Here is a 16693-nt window from a genome sequence, read left to right as displayed (position 1 = left end):
CAGGGCCCCTGGAATGGCAGGAGAGCTTGGACAGGTGCTGGTCCCCCTCCCAGGTGCCACCAGGGCATACCTACAGACCCTCCCAGGAGAGTGGTATTCAAGAAAACCTGTGAGAAAGAAAGAAGCGTCTGTTTTATTTCCACAGGGTGGTTTTTCAAGATTGAAGAAATCCTGGAGATACAGCTGTGGTTGCAATTGCTTAGCTTTGTTAGCAGCAATAATACAAGAGAAAGTTGTTTGTTGGGGTTTTTTTCCCAGGAGAAAGTATCATTTTAAGAGACGTTTTTAAGGGAACATATAGAGACTAAGATTGAATAAAATCCTGGAAGCAAGAAAGGAAGCACAGCACTAAAATAATAAAATTACTTTAACCTGTGCATGATGAAATACTTGGCTTATTCTTTTGTGAGGCAACATGTTATTCTGAAATTCATTTAATACAATAAAAGCCCTGTCAGTTGTTGAAATGACAACAAACACTTTGACAGACATCAAAGGATCTTCTTGTCTTTCTCAAGTTTAGTTTTATAGGAAATTCCAAATCCTCTTGGTTTTGATCCAGCAGAGAATAATAGCCCATTGCAAAATGGGGGAATTCCTCACAAAAATGGAAATTCCAGCTCCTGCACAGTGCTAGTTACTCTCACTAGCTTTAGTCTCTGGCTTGCACACCCCCTGGTTTCCCTCTTCTTCCTGGGACACCTTGATGCAATCACAAGAGACAGCAAGTGGTGCCCAGCCATGTCTGCCTCCTCCCGTGCCCTCTGCAGCCGCAGGCCCCTGGGAGAAGCACCAGCTCAGAAGAGAGAGGAAGACAGGGAACTCATCCAGAATGGGAAAAGATACCCATGTTGCCTTGTGTTTTGTTCACAAAAGCAGACAAGGAAGAAAGCAGAATGGGGCTGGCAGTTTCGTGAAATGTGGCCATGAAGGCTCGGGAGTACGCTCATACCACTGGAGAGGACACCTTGCTGAGGGGGGAAGGCTGTCCTCGAAACTTCCAGGTAAAAACAAAAGCAGGTTTTGACAAATTGTCTGCAAAAGGGGAAAAGCGAAGTCTTCTGGAGCTGCATCATGAGCTAAGCCTGGTTCCTTCTGGCCTTGTCCCTGGCAGGAGTGTGCCCACAGGCTCTTCTGTCTAGGCAGGAGAGAACTCATCTTCTCTACCTGGACAGCTACCAAATGAATAGGATATCTCCTATTGCAGCTGATCTCCGCTCTGTAGTTAAGTTAATTGTTGTGGAATAGAAAGATGGATGTTGAAGCAGTTGTGGGAAAACTGCTTTTCTCCCTCCCCAGCATGATTGTGCCAGCTCACCTTGAAAATTTGTCCAGAAGAGGGTTGAATGTAAAATGCTTTAGCAATGGATTAAAAAAAACAACCAAACAAACATGAGAAAGTGTTTTTCATCCCTAGTGTTTCTTTCTCTATCTGGTTTCCACACTTCAGCATCACACTGAAAATTGCTTTTAATGGAAAATATACTCACAACCAGGAAAATCAATGTTGCTCATATGCAACAGAGCTGCTTGCCCAGGCCAGGAGGTTGCCATCCCAGATGTGCATTTGCATTCATGCTTTATTCCTTGGCATGTTTTAGGCCCTTTGCAGCAAAATATTTTAGCATGAAGCTCCGCTTCTGGATGAGAAGGTTGCACAAGAGCACCAGCTGAGTCTCCATACTGCAGTTCTTCAAAACATATTTGCATCATGTATGCAAGTTTTGCGTAGTCCTGGCAACCATTTCTAGGTGCTGCTGCAGCAAATGTGAGAGCCAAAGGTATCACAACCTTTGAAAGCATTCTCAATGGTCCCACAGGCACATCACACCACTGACTCCCATCTCCCAGAAGCAAGGGGAATGCACTGACCCGCAGCCCTGAGGCAGGATCTACTTCCAGCCAGGGAAAAACAAGCAATGGTCATAAAGAAAAGAAGAAAATAACTGGGAGAGGGAAGGGTAAAAGTAACAAACTGAAAGAATAGACACATTTGATATGACAGAAATACAGTTCTTAAACAATACTGAATGGAACATGGTCTAGTTTGGTTTCCAGGTGTATCTCCTGTGATTCACAGACTGACTCATATGAGAGCATTACCAGTTATATAAAGGGATATGTTCTTGAAGATATGTCGTGGCCTGAAATTTTCATAAAGAATAAAATTTAGATTGTACCTCCATTATTACATGGTTGGATCATCACGGCAGTGACATACTGCAAAAAGAAGCAAGAACAGGCTGAAGTCACAGAAACTTGGGCTTTAAAATTAGGAACTCATAAGGTCTGGCCCAGAGAGGGGCTCCCCTGCAAGATGCACTCCATGTACTGAGTCACTGGCAGCAAGACAATTAGTCAGGACTCAGATGCATATTCCCAGGGAAACTGAGAGCTGACAGGACTCCTGACTCAACAAAACAAACCTCCTTTTTCCTCCTGTGCCTCATCACCTAGCACCACTTTAAAGTTACCATCCTTTAGACTCAGGTGGTGTGGGGCCCCATACACTGGGTCAGAGGCTGCTCTGACCCTACTGGAACCCTCGGTGAATGCCTAGCTGAAGTGCACAGTTTACTCTTGGTCCTGCACTGGTTTGCAGTTCAGAAACCTTCTTCAGCCTTCCGATGCCTGCCCTTGAGGCACAAGGAGAACATTCACAGCCCCTCCCAGGCCCTCTCATCAGGCTTAAAATGCCCACTCCATCAGTGTTCTCTCCAGACAAGGAAGAGTTGCACCCCAGACACCCGGCAGCCATCTCTGCTGATTCCAACTTTTTTTTTGCTTTAGGCGTGGTTGAGCAGAGCAAGCAAAGGGCTCATCAGATCTTCAGATGAAGCTTTCCACACACTGTCTCACACGTGGGGCATGTAGACGTGCCCTGCCAGCACCACAGCATAGAGACACGGAGTTTATTGCTCTGCCAGCTTTCCCACTTATCACCAGAGGCTACTGCAGACATCACTATTGCCCTGCTGGGCACTCCTTGCACACCCTGAGGTTGCAGTGCAATCTTTTTCTTCTGCTGTGGTCCTAAATGTGAAATAGAATCATAGAATCATTTAGGTTGGAAAAGACCTCTAAAGATCATCGAGTCCAACCATTGCCAAGCCCACCCCTAAACCATGTCCCTCAGTGCCACATCTGCACAGTTTTAAAATACCTACATGGATGGTGACTCAATCCTTCCCTGGGCATCCTGTTCAATGCTTGACAACCCTTTCCATGAAGAAATCTTTCTAATATCCAATCTAAACCTCTCATGGTGCAACCTGAGGCCATTTCCTTTTGCCCTCTCACTTGTGACCTGGGAAAAAAGACTGACCCCCACCTTGCCACAAGTCTCCTTTTGGGCAGTTGTAGAGCGTGATAAGGTTCCCCCTGAGACTTCTTTTCTCCAAGCTAAACAACCACTGCTTATGATCAGGATTTTGGCAGAAGATGACCATTTGAAAGAGCTATGCCACCAAACTTTTTAAGTTGTTAGTGTCTCACTCACGGGAGTGAATATTCTCCACTGGATGTAGAGAGCCCCTGGTATTATACCCAGGTTCAGGAGGCATGTGGACCCTGAAAGCCTTCATTTTGAGTCATGGGCTTTCTCGGGGAGATCAGGGCATAAGGAGGATCAAAAGGCTTGTGGACTGATGAAACTTTTAGTGCTAGACAAATAGTTCTAACTTGTAGTGTCTGATGCCGATGCTACAGTCACATTCCTCATGCTGGCTTCCTGCTGTGATGGGGGTTTACTCTTTAGATTATGTTTTTCTTTATAAGACTAGTTGCTTCATCAATTTTTTATATTTCATATTTTCAGTTATAAAGCACAATTATTGTCAGCACCTGGAATACTTAAAGTGAGCAATAGGGATAATTATTTTTTTATGGTAACAGCAGAAAGTCCTCAGTGAGGGTGAGGTTGCTATGATTTCATGCATTGTTCAAAGATGGGGTAGAGACTGTTCCTGCTCTACCTTGTTCATTGACTTTTGCTTGTTATTTATAAAGATAAATAGCAATCACTCTCCTAAATAAGTCTAGAACAGAGACTGAGCAAGAGCTGAGGATTTGACCCACTGATGTTGCTGCACAGTTAGAGCCAATTCCATGGAGAGTTGCCCCCAAGAATACAGCCTCCTTCCAAATGAAATGTCTAGGGTGTGCTTTTGGGCTTGTGGATTGTTGGGGCGCGTGAATCACTGCTTTGCTGACTGTGGAAATATTGCATTCAGCACCACTGTTGTGGGAAGCGCAATTCATGTGGACTGAGCTGCACCAGATGTAGGATGCCAAAGGCTCACAAACTCAGGCCAATGCAGAGCTGCTCTGCAGGTCAACAGAGAGGGTTTTCATTGTGGAGAGGGTTGTGGTGCTGGAATCCTCTTCTACATAGGCAGTAAAAATGAAACAATCTGCAATGAAACCAACCTAGCCTGTTATTTATGAACAAACTTGGCCTATGAACAGTGCTATGAAGGGTTAAGCCTTAACCTAATGAATGGATGGCTGAACCCTTAAGTGTCCTGCTCCAGTGCCTCCTATGACACTGATATCCAAGAGAGTGGTTTAGACCTCTGACTTCCCAGTGTTGGCTCCATATAGCCTGTCTCAAACCATAATCTACAGGCACCTCCCTGGGGTGTTTTGATGGCTTCTCTTTATTGACCATGTAAGCAGGCAGGGTCTGGGCATGCTGGAAAATTGTACTTTGAATTGGTTATTACTCTCTCAAACGTGGACTCCACAGGAGGCACCAATGCCAATTCTCAGTATAATAGAAAATGCCCTAAGTATCATCTTAGGCACTTTTTGAGACATTTGTCTAATTCAAGACATTTTTGATTTGGATATATGTTCTTAAATAATGTTTTTACCCAAACAGGGCTCAAACAAAATTCCATTATTAAAAACTTAATTATTGCATAAACAACTTTAGCTTAATTGCAAGCTCCGGCTGAACAGACCCACTGGGATGTTAGGGAATCATAGCTAATGCAAAAAGAACCCTGATGTGTTTCTTCACAATATTGTGTTAAGTAAAATCCTTGAATTCCTCCAGTGTTATTTTAAAGAACTGTGTGTGATAAGTCAAGTTGGTTATGTGCTTTGTGTGAAAAATTGCCAGATATCCCACAGGGCAAATATGAAAAAACAACAGAGAAGTAATTCTAAAGAAATGAGACTTTATTGACTTTTCTGTCCTGCTTTCAAAGGCCATCAATGACATATTGTTGAAGACTGTGACTTCACAATTTCATTGCAATAGCAGAGGGTGGGTAGTAAAGTGAATCTCATGTTGGCGTATCATCAATTGTGTGATTTGTCTTCTTCAAACCAAAAAAAGAAACAAAGCAAGTGAAGGAAGAATGACGGAGAGCAAGGAAACAACGACAGTCCTTGATTCAGTCCCTTCTGATATCCATGACAGCTGGTGCCGGTGTATCACAAGGAAAGGATTCACACAGAAGAGAATATGATAGGAAAGCAAAATTCATCATCAGGGAAATTACTTTTGAGGAGATAAAGAAAATCTGAATCCCATACTTCGTGTTGGTTTGGGGTTTTTTTAAGCAGGGAAATAATGACAGGTATCTATTTAGTCCACAGCAGCAGTTTTTTTATCTTTTCCTCTTTGCATTTGCCAAATGTTGCTGTTCCAGCAGATCAAAACTGAATAAGGGCTTTTACTCTGTGCCATATCACATTTCTGTTTTGCAAGTGGTATGCCTTGAACAGAAAAACCAGTATATGATAAACCTATTAGTTCATGGAGGACCACCCACTGTCACAGCAGAGGCTCAGGAGTAAAGCTTGCAGGACTGAGCTGGTGTGGAGAAGCACAGCTGTCCGTCCATTTATCCACAGTTGCACTGGCATTGTCCAATCCAGTTGGCCATGAAGATTTAGGATCTGTTCCACCATCTTGTTTCTACCACCGTCTCCAAACCTTTTAAAGTCTCAAATCACACACTCCTTTACCAGGGGTCACCTTTGATTATTCTCTTTGCCATACATCTCATAACTCAAGGGCCAGTTTTCTTTTTCCTCCTAACTTTTTAGACTCCATACTGACTCTATCAACACCTTTTTATCTGTTGATATCTATTTTTACCTACTGCCAGTGTAGTCCCTATCTCAAAGAACTTGCACTATGAGTTTGAGAACAGCGATCCATACATTTCAACACCTTAAATGGCCTTGAGCTGTTAATTTTCAAGCATTACTATGAATGACATCATGTGAGGTTCCAGTGCAATAATTTACAAAAGCAATAATTTTTGAAAGCCATCTCCTAAGTTTGTGATGTGAACAATAATGGAAGAGGAGAAACGGGGCAGAGCTGCTTGCTGTGGAAGCAACAAGGGATGCTGAGCATGAACAAAATTGCATGTGGAAGGGTAAAACTACAGATGGGCAAGGCAATAAATAATGAAGTAGCTTGCACTAGATTATAGCACTGACCTGTGGATGAACTGCTGCCATTAAGTGGTGTCACTGGTGAACCCAAACTGGTTCACCAGTTTGTGTGGGGACCTTTAGAAATGTTTCTGAGATTCCTGTTTCCAGATGTCGCTTCCAAGGGTTTGGGTCCTGCTGGAGAGGGGACAACATGAGTTCAAACCCTGACAGTCATTGATGCTTCTTCCTGGAAGGCTGTGAAGTGCTTTTTCTCTTAACATTTCAAACAAAATGTCCTTGAAATGTCAGTTAGTGTGACAATGTGATGAAAAGGATTTACAGCAGACCTGCCTGGAATGTGTATGAGGGGACAATGACAAGCAAGGAAAGAAGAAAAGAAAGCAGGCAGAGCTGTAAATGAGTGAAAATACAGGGTTTATTTATCAAAACAGAATTTACATCCCAATAACAATCCGGTTGTTCTTCATTGCACCAGAATATGTGTTATGTATCAGTGTCTTCTGCAAGGTTGTTTCTCTTAGCAGTAGGAGCCTTTCTTTCCAGCTAGACTTTGAATCTGATTTCCAGATTATCTTAATTATTTTTCAATTGAGTCAAGATACTGGAATGTTTCTTTTGGAATTGTCCAAAATGAGCTTTTTCTTCTTTTCTTGGAGATTCGCTTCTATTTCTGTATGGAGTTCATGTAGTTCCTAGTATTTAAATCTTCTGCAGCTGACCAGTTTCAATGGCAGCTCCACACACAAAAGACCTGGTACAAACAGACCCCTGGCACTGCTGCAGATGAAATGCATGAAATGACTGGTGTGAAACTGCCCAATTCAACAAGTATTTTCCAGTAAACTTAGAGGAAGGAGAGTAATCAAGTTATCTGGACAACTCTGACCAATTTTGCAGCTATTTCTGCAGTGACAGTGGCTGGATGAGAAAGGAAGTCAACAATGGGAAGATACATTCAGCTGCTTATCTCTGTCATGTCTTGATTAATACAACTGAAAGGCAGAAGCTGTAACTGAACATAGGGTCCTGTGCTGAAGTCACTGATGAACACGTGCTTTGAGGAAAGCAGATAGGCCAAGCTGGTTTTGGTACATGAATATTACTATGTATTATGTTTATCTAAGCAATAAGGACAAAAAATAAATAGAAGAGAAAAACAGGCTCTTCTCTGAGTTAAAAATATTAAACAGAGGCTAAATGATTGGTTCTGAGCTCTGAAAAGCCTGCTTCCATGAATCATTGACGAAATGAAGGTGTGAACCTTGTTTAATATATAAGTTCCTGTAATGGAACTTTGGGCTTTCTACTACAGAAAATCATTTTCTGAAAGTAATGGCTTTATGAGTATGATTAGCAACACCAGATTTAACTGCATACTGAAATCAATGGTCCCTCATGAGGGGTCCAGGACAGTACTTGACTCTTGCAAGTAGCTGTCCTTCCTCATGCAGAGGTGGTTAAAACAGGAAGAATGTAGCTGGGTGACATAGCTATAGTTCATGGGACTGGATTTATCTGTATGCTGGGGAACGAGCTGATTGCTCTACTTTTGCATGAGCTGATTTATTTTGTGTTTTGGTTATGAATGTAATTCCTCCAGGGGAAAGACTTCCTGACTGCGGTTATATTTGTCCTTGCCATGGAACCATTCCCTATCTCACTGTGCTTAGTTTACTTTCCTAATGTTGTCAAGTTGCTCTCAAAATTAGAAATCCAGCTTTGATGTAACAAGAATACCAGGCAGGACTCTCCAAAGTACAAGTAGTCTGAAGCCTGTGTAGAATCACTACCCTGGAGACCAGTGAATTAATGGAGAAATTTTTTAACAAAAAGATATGGAAGAATAGAGCTATTTTTGGATGTTCTTTTAAAATCAGTGGCTGCCTAAGAATGGTAGCTTCTAGCACAAGCTGCATTGTAACTGAAAAATGGATCCATCCACAGAGCTCAATCACACATATATCACACAGGCTGACAGCTCACATTCTATTACCTTTCTTTAATGCTTCGTTTCTAAGTGATAATTATTTTAATGGGTGATTATTCTAGTTTTGAGTAGTTCAAGGAATTTCTGACATGGATAAGCAGGTGTAACTTTTAAAAACCTTTGCTTCATATAAATTTGCCCTATAATTGATCATATAAGTCTCTGTGATACAATTCCTAGAATATGATCTGACTAAAACCTATCATTTTATCTCCTTTGAGATACTTATATCCATTAGACAAGGTTCTCCCTTCTCTCTTTAATTATTTGTTCTGGCAATAAAATCTTCAGTGGCTGTTTAAGAAATAAACCTGGAGTTCAAAAACTCCCAGTGGAAACTGTGGTGAATATAATTTCATTATACATAGCACAGAAAACATTCTATTTGCTGAACCCTTTGTGGTCTATTGGGAGAGTCCTTGGAACAGAGAGAGAAAAATGCCTCCTTCTATGGGTTGCAAATTGGATCATATCTAAGTTTAATTTTGAGCTCTGAGACACTAGTACCAAATGAGTCAATAGCCAGATAAAGAAGAAATACAAGAGACCACAGTTTTCTGTTTGTCAGCTTTTCTCTGGCCCTGTTTTGGATACAGGACAAGAATAGGAGTTCTAGGCCTCCTTCATTCTTCAAGGAACCACATAAAACAAGTGTCTGGGCACAGGAGCTCCTAATTTGGTGGTCGTTGGATAAGAAAGAAAGGCATAGCCATGAAAGCTGTTCACATCATGTCTGTCAGGAGAGACATTCCCATAGGGTACTGTCCCAAGCAGAATGCAGCAAATGGATACCCGAGAAAGGAGAATATCTGCTTCTCAAGAACCTCCATTGCAAGGGAAGGCTCTGGGGCTATGGTTGCATTTGTTTCTCATGCTGAATACTGGTGTGGGATGTATCTGTGTTGGATGTTTTCCCACTTACTGCCATTACAAGGTAGGGGATTACCCAAGGACTTTCCCTATTCTGAATGGTGACAAAGGCAGATGTGTGAGTCTTTTATGAACACATTGGGAAAGAGGAGCTGCTGCAAACCACTATGTTTGTGCTTATGGGCATGGGGGAGGAGGGTAGATCAGTCAGGATCTGTTCTTATTCTGTTTCTTATGACCCCGAGAGGATGGCTGGAAGGGGGCAAGGCAGGCAAAGTGAGACAAGTTGTGGTGAGGAGAGGAGTATATGGTTTTCAGATAGAAAATAAGACATATGGAATCTCGACATTTTCTTTACTTGTCCTTGAATGTACATATCATCACCAAATAATTAATTCTCCCTCTTGGTATTCAGGAAGCCTGTAGTGTCCAAAATATCCATAACTTTTTTTTTCTTATTCTGGCTACTTTCATATTCCTGATGAATAGATATATAGCACAAATTTGTGATAAACCAGAATAAATGTATTAGTAAGAGAAGACAGTCACAGTAGGACACAATAAATCAGCAATACCTTGTATACATTACCAGCTCCTGCTAGACAGACCCTCATTAGTCTTCACTACTGTCTCAATGTGCTCTGTATACAGGAAGGTCTCCAAGTGATGTGGCTGAAGCTGCAGCCTTTGTGAAAAGTCAGCTCTCTTCTGACAATCTAAAGATGGACTTTAAGGGATTAAAACCAGTATTGGGATAAACCCCACCAACTGTGGCTAGCCCAGAACTGTGTGATACCAGTCAGATATGAAACAATATCATTAGCTGGTCTGGTTGAACAGGTCAGCTCCTCTTCATTGACAGGGACATTTGGAGAGGGCTGGTTGCCTGAACGGTTTGGGCTTCTCTGTTTTTCCCAGACATCTGACATGCAAATCTGGATACAGCTCAGGGAAGAGGTCTGGCCCTAATGCAGCACATGGCTACAAACAAAGCACTCTGCAGTGTATTGACATTCCTCGTGCAGCCCTGGGAATGTTTCAGCCTGCGTGGTTCTTGGATGTGCAGAAAGTACATCATCATCAGCTCTCCAGGAGGATGGGTGAACTTTTGTCTGCATTCCTAGCTGAGACTCGTTCAGCGTCCTGAAGGGCAGAACTCCTTTGATCATGTTTCATCAGCCTGCTTTGCTGAGCAGATTTGAGCCAAGTTTTGATCTGGTAACACAGTCCTAATTAGCCAGCAGCCAATTCTGCTATCAGGTGTCAGCCTCTGGCTTCAGGCAATGGGCTTCTTGAGAGGGCACCTTCTGTGGCAAGAGTCTTCCCCTGGGCTTCCAGGACCACAAGCTACTGCCTCGTCATACGCATCTGGATTCATTGCACTCCCAGGGGGAGCAAACTAGGACAACCTGTCAGGAAGAACTACTTGTGGTCAGCTGTGAGAGCTACACAGAAGCCTGTGGTGATGTTTTTTCTCTCAGTGGGACACCTTTCCTGAGGCATACGCCATCAGCCTAGTCTCACCACATCCTACTTTCTCAGTAGAAGATCCCCTCTTTCCATGTCATGGCATTGGCACATTTGTACTGGCAGAAAACAGGTGAGCTCTAAACAGAGCTAATAATTGCCTTGGAACATAATTCCCCCTATTCTCACCCTCACCTCCATTTCTACACTTCAGTCAAAGCACCATGATTCAATGACTGCAAGGTGCCAACCATTTTGGGATACCTTTTTTCCTCAGGTAAGAGTTTGGTTCCATGGTGCTGCTCTGTAGATGTCCTCAGCCAGCTCTTGCCAGGGGAGTACTGGACATTGGGAGTGGATGCTTTCCCTTGTGAATCCACATCTGCTTGTGTTTATGTGAGTACAGGTTCCTGAAACAGTCATGGCATTTTGGTCAGATGATCACAAAGCATCCAGACAATAGAGCCATGTAGCACAATGTGGTGAAGGTCACACTTGATGAATATTACAGTGGGTGGCTAACTGTCTTTCCAAAGCTTTTAGATGCAAAAGACATTTCAAAGAACAAGTATGTGAGCCTGCATCTTCAAATGCAGCTACTAGGTGTTTAGAGAACAGCTCAGACATGAGGGAGTGATACCGCTGATTTTAGCATTTTTTGGCACCAAGTTTACCAGGCCAAGGGCATGCCTGGCTGCTAGCCTGGCCTAGAGGTTGTGTTCCAGCTTTTCCTGCTCTCTGAGTTGTCAGACATACCCAGAGGACTCTGCTACCAGCATGTAGGCACACAACCAATTCACCAGGTGGGATCATGCCATGGACCCATCACATTTCCAGAGCTTTATTGCGCAGGTTCATTTTGAGGAATATCAGATAGGATTCCATAGTAAAAAGCCTACAAAGAAAGGATAATTTTCCTAATTTTTACCAAGCCTCCTGTGGGGGAACTGGAGGAAGGAGAAGAGAGAAGGATCTGAGTGCCATTGAACCTGCTAGGTGTGTCTGTTTGCATCAGCATCACTAATTTAAGTCTTGTGACAACAAAACATCACATACAACTCTGAATAGGGCTATGTGCTGTAAGGCAGCCCTTCTGCAGGAACTGAAGTTGTGTGAGGCCTGCTGGCCAGCCATGGCTTGCCTTTATCTTCCCAGCTTGAGCAGGGATTCTCATTAAGCCTCTGTCATGGCCAGTTTTTCACTTAACTTACAGCTCAGCAGCACTATTTAAAAGGTTTTAACTCAACAGATGTCTTTCTCTGTGGACAGCATCTCGAACCATTGCTGGTGTCCTGGATACTGATTCTGGCTACAGGAACCTCTTTGGTACATATAATTGCCTGCCAACAGGGCAGGGCTTGTGCTGAGCCAGAGAAGATTTGTACATCTTCTCAGGAGTATCTGTTCCAATCGCAGTCCTGGAGCAGACTGTCCTCTCTCAGTGTGAAATCTACCTATTCCAGTGACTTACTCCCTCTTCTCCCAAGAGGAGGCAGATGTGTGTCTAATTGCCCTTGTGTCCTTCATCACCTGAGCCACTGGAATAAGGCAGCTACCACTGCACCTGATGCATACAAAGGTTGGTTGGTTTTGCCTTACTGTTAGTGCAGACTGCTTTTAGCTTGTTTGGAAAAGCTGCTGCAGATGCAGGTTAATGCTGACATTTCCTTAACTGCTGTCGTCAAGTAATAACATGGTTGATGTTTCCTAGGGGATTAGCTGGACCCCGCAATGTCACCTGCCGCTTCTTGGTGCTCTCGTTTTGTGTACCTGCTGTATTTGCTTTCCCTGGCATCAAATCAGTGTCAAGCTACAGCCTCTCTGACACTCAGTGATCTCTCTCACAGCAAAAAATAAAAATAATTCCTGTAACATTTAATCATGAAACCTGCTGGTGAATTCTCCGCGCTGTACTGGGGTGTGCAGGGCTGTGAAAGTTTCACCAATAGAATCAACCTTGCACTGAGAAAAAAAAAAAAATCCTGCCTCTCATGAAATATTAATTCATGTTGCCAGCTTCAGAATTCTAGGTTTTTGCTTTTTCAAAGTCATCAGCTTGAAGGAAAATATATTTTCAGCCCTTGGTCCGTCAAATACAGAGCAGAGTTGTTCTGAGAGTTGTTTGTCAGCCTGATTCTTGGCTAAACTGCTTGAATCTTATTTTCCATTTGGTCTAATCATCTCCAGCCTTGAAATGAATTGCTCTGGAGCCAGTATCTGGCAGTGGGAGTACCCAGACCTCAGAGCCATTGTTAGAGCTGGGTTCCTGTGGAGAACATTTAGAGAACTCTCTCATTCTCTTCCAGAGTTTGTTTCCCCACTGTCACCATAGAGCATTTTCTCTTTTAAATAAAAGCTGCCCATCTGCTCTGGTCTCCTCAGTGTGCTTCTAGTCAGCTTTTAGCAAAACAGCCTGAGGAAGTGCCGCACTTTCTGGGAAAAATCCCAGCAACCACCCTTCTCCACTAGCCAATAAATCAAAGCCCACACTCCAGCACCTTCTGGCAGGAGGGTGCAAAGATGGTATTACTGCAAAGGGGGAAGGAATCCCAGGAACACACAGAGAATAATAATAAGAGAAGACTTGTGATTGGGCATTCTGCAGCAACAACAGTGTTTTAGAGGCTGCTGCCAGAGCTACTTAGGTGCTGTATTGAGGCTCCCACTACACAGTGCTCACAAGCTAATGATCAGTTAACACTGAAGGGAGCAGCCTCTGTCAGCTGCCTTAGTTCTGTGTGGGTACTGAACAACACGTAGTGCCACATGTAAAATAAAATGGAAAATACCCCCAGTGAAAGAGGGAAGCCATTCAAGGAAGAGACACAGCACGAGGAGCTGCAGGCTCTGTGGCAGACACCACAAACAGAAATGACGCTTGTCATTTGGAAGGAGGTGCAAAACTTGCAGCGGTTCAGTCATTCTGCAGCATTGACAGAGATTGCCAGCAGGTCCAGAGCATGCATGGGTGCTCAGCCCCAAACCACACTTGATATTTGGTTTTTTTTAAATTGGATACAGTTACCTGAATTGTTGTGGTGCCAAAATCAGTTTTATTAGCACTGTAAGCGACAGCACAGATAATGCAAGAATGTAGTAAACCCTAGAGACGACACAAACTGATCTTTACCAAGGAGGGATATGAAATGCAAGCTCAGTTAAGTACCAAAGTGAATGTAAATTTGTTACATTCAGGAATGTTTATGTGCAGGAAACAGAGTCTCCTCATTATTTGGGAAATCTTACACTCTGAATTTCGACAGGAACAATGGGCACCAAAGAGAGAGGAAACAGAAAGAAGTGAGAGAGCAGAATTCTCTGATGGGGAGATTTTAAAGGATTCCTGTAAATGTGTTGGAAGGGAGTGATTTCACTACATGCAAAGGGAATGTTTTCTTAAGGGTATACTTGATGCCAGATATTTCTCTGCAGTTGACAGTCCATCATCAGCAGGTCTCTGGCAAGGCTGTAAAAAGACAGCACATGTTTTTTCACGTTCAGCACTCTGGGAGATACTCTGTCTCCAACCACTGCTTAATTTTCATTCAGCAGGTCAGATGTTTCTAACAGGCCAACCAACCATCTTTTGTTTTTCTTACTGCAGGGAGGGACGGAGACTGCCCTCACAGGACTTTTAAAGAGCACATCAAATATCGGTAGTGTTGATGCTGCATTTGGGCTAAGAATTTGAAGACCCCTTCACTCTGCATCTCCTATACTAAGACCTGGGAAAACACAGTATCAGAGGTTGTGCCAACACCAAGCTGCTCTGACACCAGCTGGAACACTTAGGCTAAAGCAAAGTGTTGATAATGAAGGACGGCTGCAATGTACTTGTCCTGCCAGATAGAAAGGTTTACAGAAAAATATGTCTCGTCTTTCTCAAGCAACACCTGGAAGCTGCATAATGCAGAGACTGAAAAAATGGGAGACAAATCTCATTCGTGGAAGAAATTGAAGGAATCACATGAAGTCCTGCTGTAAGGGCAACACTCGGTTGGCTGATGTAGCTCTGGGCAGAGCCAGAGGACAAATTTGTTCATGGTGCAGATATTTCAGCACCACTGCCAACACATACACCTCAGAAATCAATAGAACATTTTAAATCAGTGAGGTTGTTTATTTATGCTGGAAGCTATATGTTATAACCATCTCGATTATTACTTGCTATTACCTTTGGCTTGAGGAAGAAAAAGGCATGAGGAACTGCCTCTTTAAGGGAGCCTGGCAAGAGCCAGGAAGAAAGAGCTGTGCTTGCAAGCCGTGTCAGGCAGCTCAGAGCAGCTGGATGTCAGGCTTTGAAAGGAGCCTGTCCCCATCAGTGTCCTTTGCTAGGACTGATTGCAGAACATATTTAGTCTTCTATCATTTAAATGTACAAATGACTGCTCTGTGGTTCAATTAATAGCTCCAGTGCTCCTGGCCTGGCTCTCTCCCTTGAAGGGCAAAAGGCCTTCTCTCTGTGACTAGTCTCTGTGACTATTAATGCTCCTATAATGCTGCAGACTTGTTCTATTTTCATGATGTGGCACTCCAGACCCAGAGCTGATGCCAGCCTCCCAGCTGGCTCTCCCAGACTTGCTTATCCTCTGTGCTCCCTTTGCCAGGGCAGCATGTCATACATCTCAGTCCTCAGGGACAGCCGAAGAGTCAAAATCTTCTTTTGTTTAGGAGGAAAACTGCTACTGTTTCTGATAACACTGAACTTACCAGGAATCAATTCATCACCTCTGAGAAAAGGGTGTTCCAGTGGACATCCAGCTCCCCTCCAGGCAGTGGGATCCACTCTTGATTTCTGTGACCAATTCTCCCCATACCAAGTGACTGCAGGGAAGGATGGGAGCATGGTACTCCTCCTGTCTGTGCTATGCATGGTCACTGATGAGCGGTGATCCGAACTCTGTCATGAGCTTCTGCAGTCCCAGGACATCTGCAATCACTGTGTCACTGGGCAGGAATGCAACGGCTCCTGAGTTGAGTGACACAGGGCCAGCACTTGCTGAGAGACAGCAATGGTCTTGTCAGGCCCAGTGAACCCTGCTCAAGGTCAAGACCGTGGGCCAGGTGGTGGCCCCCCACAGGCATGGGCTTTCCAGTGATGCAGACATGTTTTCACATAACACTTCTTTGGCTTCCAAATACCAGGAGAACCAGACTTGTTTTGGGTGAAAACACTGCATAAGGTGATTAGGTACTTTCTGACTGCATTGAACTTTGCCAGAACCTAAGGAAACACAGTGGGTGAAGCTGGAGACAGAGAACACCAAGCTGCTACATTTCAGAGACAGCAAGGATCTGAAAGATCAGGATAAAGAGCAACCTCTTGTTTTGCCTCAAACCAGTGGGTTTTTTTTACTGAGAGACTGGGGGATGATATGGTGCTCTGCAGAAAAGTATTCAGTGCTACCAGTGGGAGGGGAAGGCTGGGGAATTTCGGGATAGCACCAAAACTGGGGTGGAACACAGTAATTCCTCTGGGAAAAAGCATAAACAACAGCTAAAATCCATGAGGTCTTAGAGAATGCATCAAAGATCTGTGCATTAAAATAAAGCCATATTACAAACCTAGAAGTGGGTAGTAAATGACTAAGAATGTCCAAAGTCTCCAAGGCTGAAGAGGAATGGGCCACGTGAGGCAAACACAAACAGGAATCACCACATGCAAATAATTCCACACTGCTTTTTCATTATCATCCTCAAGTTTTCTGCAAGGGTAGTACTTTCTCCCTGAAGACTGCATAAAATGCTCCTTTATGAATTCCTGATTGTAGGCAACCATCTCAGAGCAGGAGAGGAAGACAGAGGACAGGGGCTGCGGAAAACCCATGAGCAAGCACAAGGCACAGATTTCATGGGAAGGGCAGTGAGCAGAGATACAGGAAACATGTTCCTATCTGGGAAAGATGTCCATATCTTCTCAATGCCTTGGTATGGTGCAGCTTGAGGGAA

This window comes from Myiozetetes cayanensis, unplaced genomic scaffold (genome assembly GCF_022539395.1).
Source record: "Myiozetetes cayanensis isolate MyiCay16 unplaced genomic scaffold, myiCay2020 scf5-8, whole genome shotgun sequence".
NCBI classification, from domain to species: domain Eukaryota; kingdom Metazoa; phylum Chordata; class Aves; order Passeriformes; family Tyrannidae; genus Myiozetetes; species Myiozetetes cayanensis.
This window is presented reverse-complemented; position numbering follows the sequence as displayed.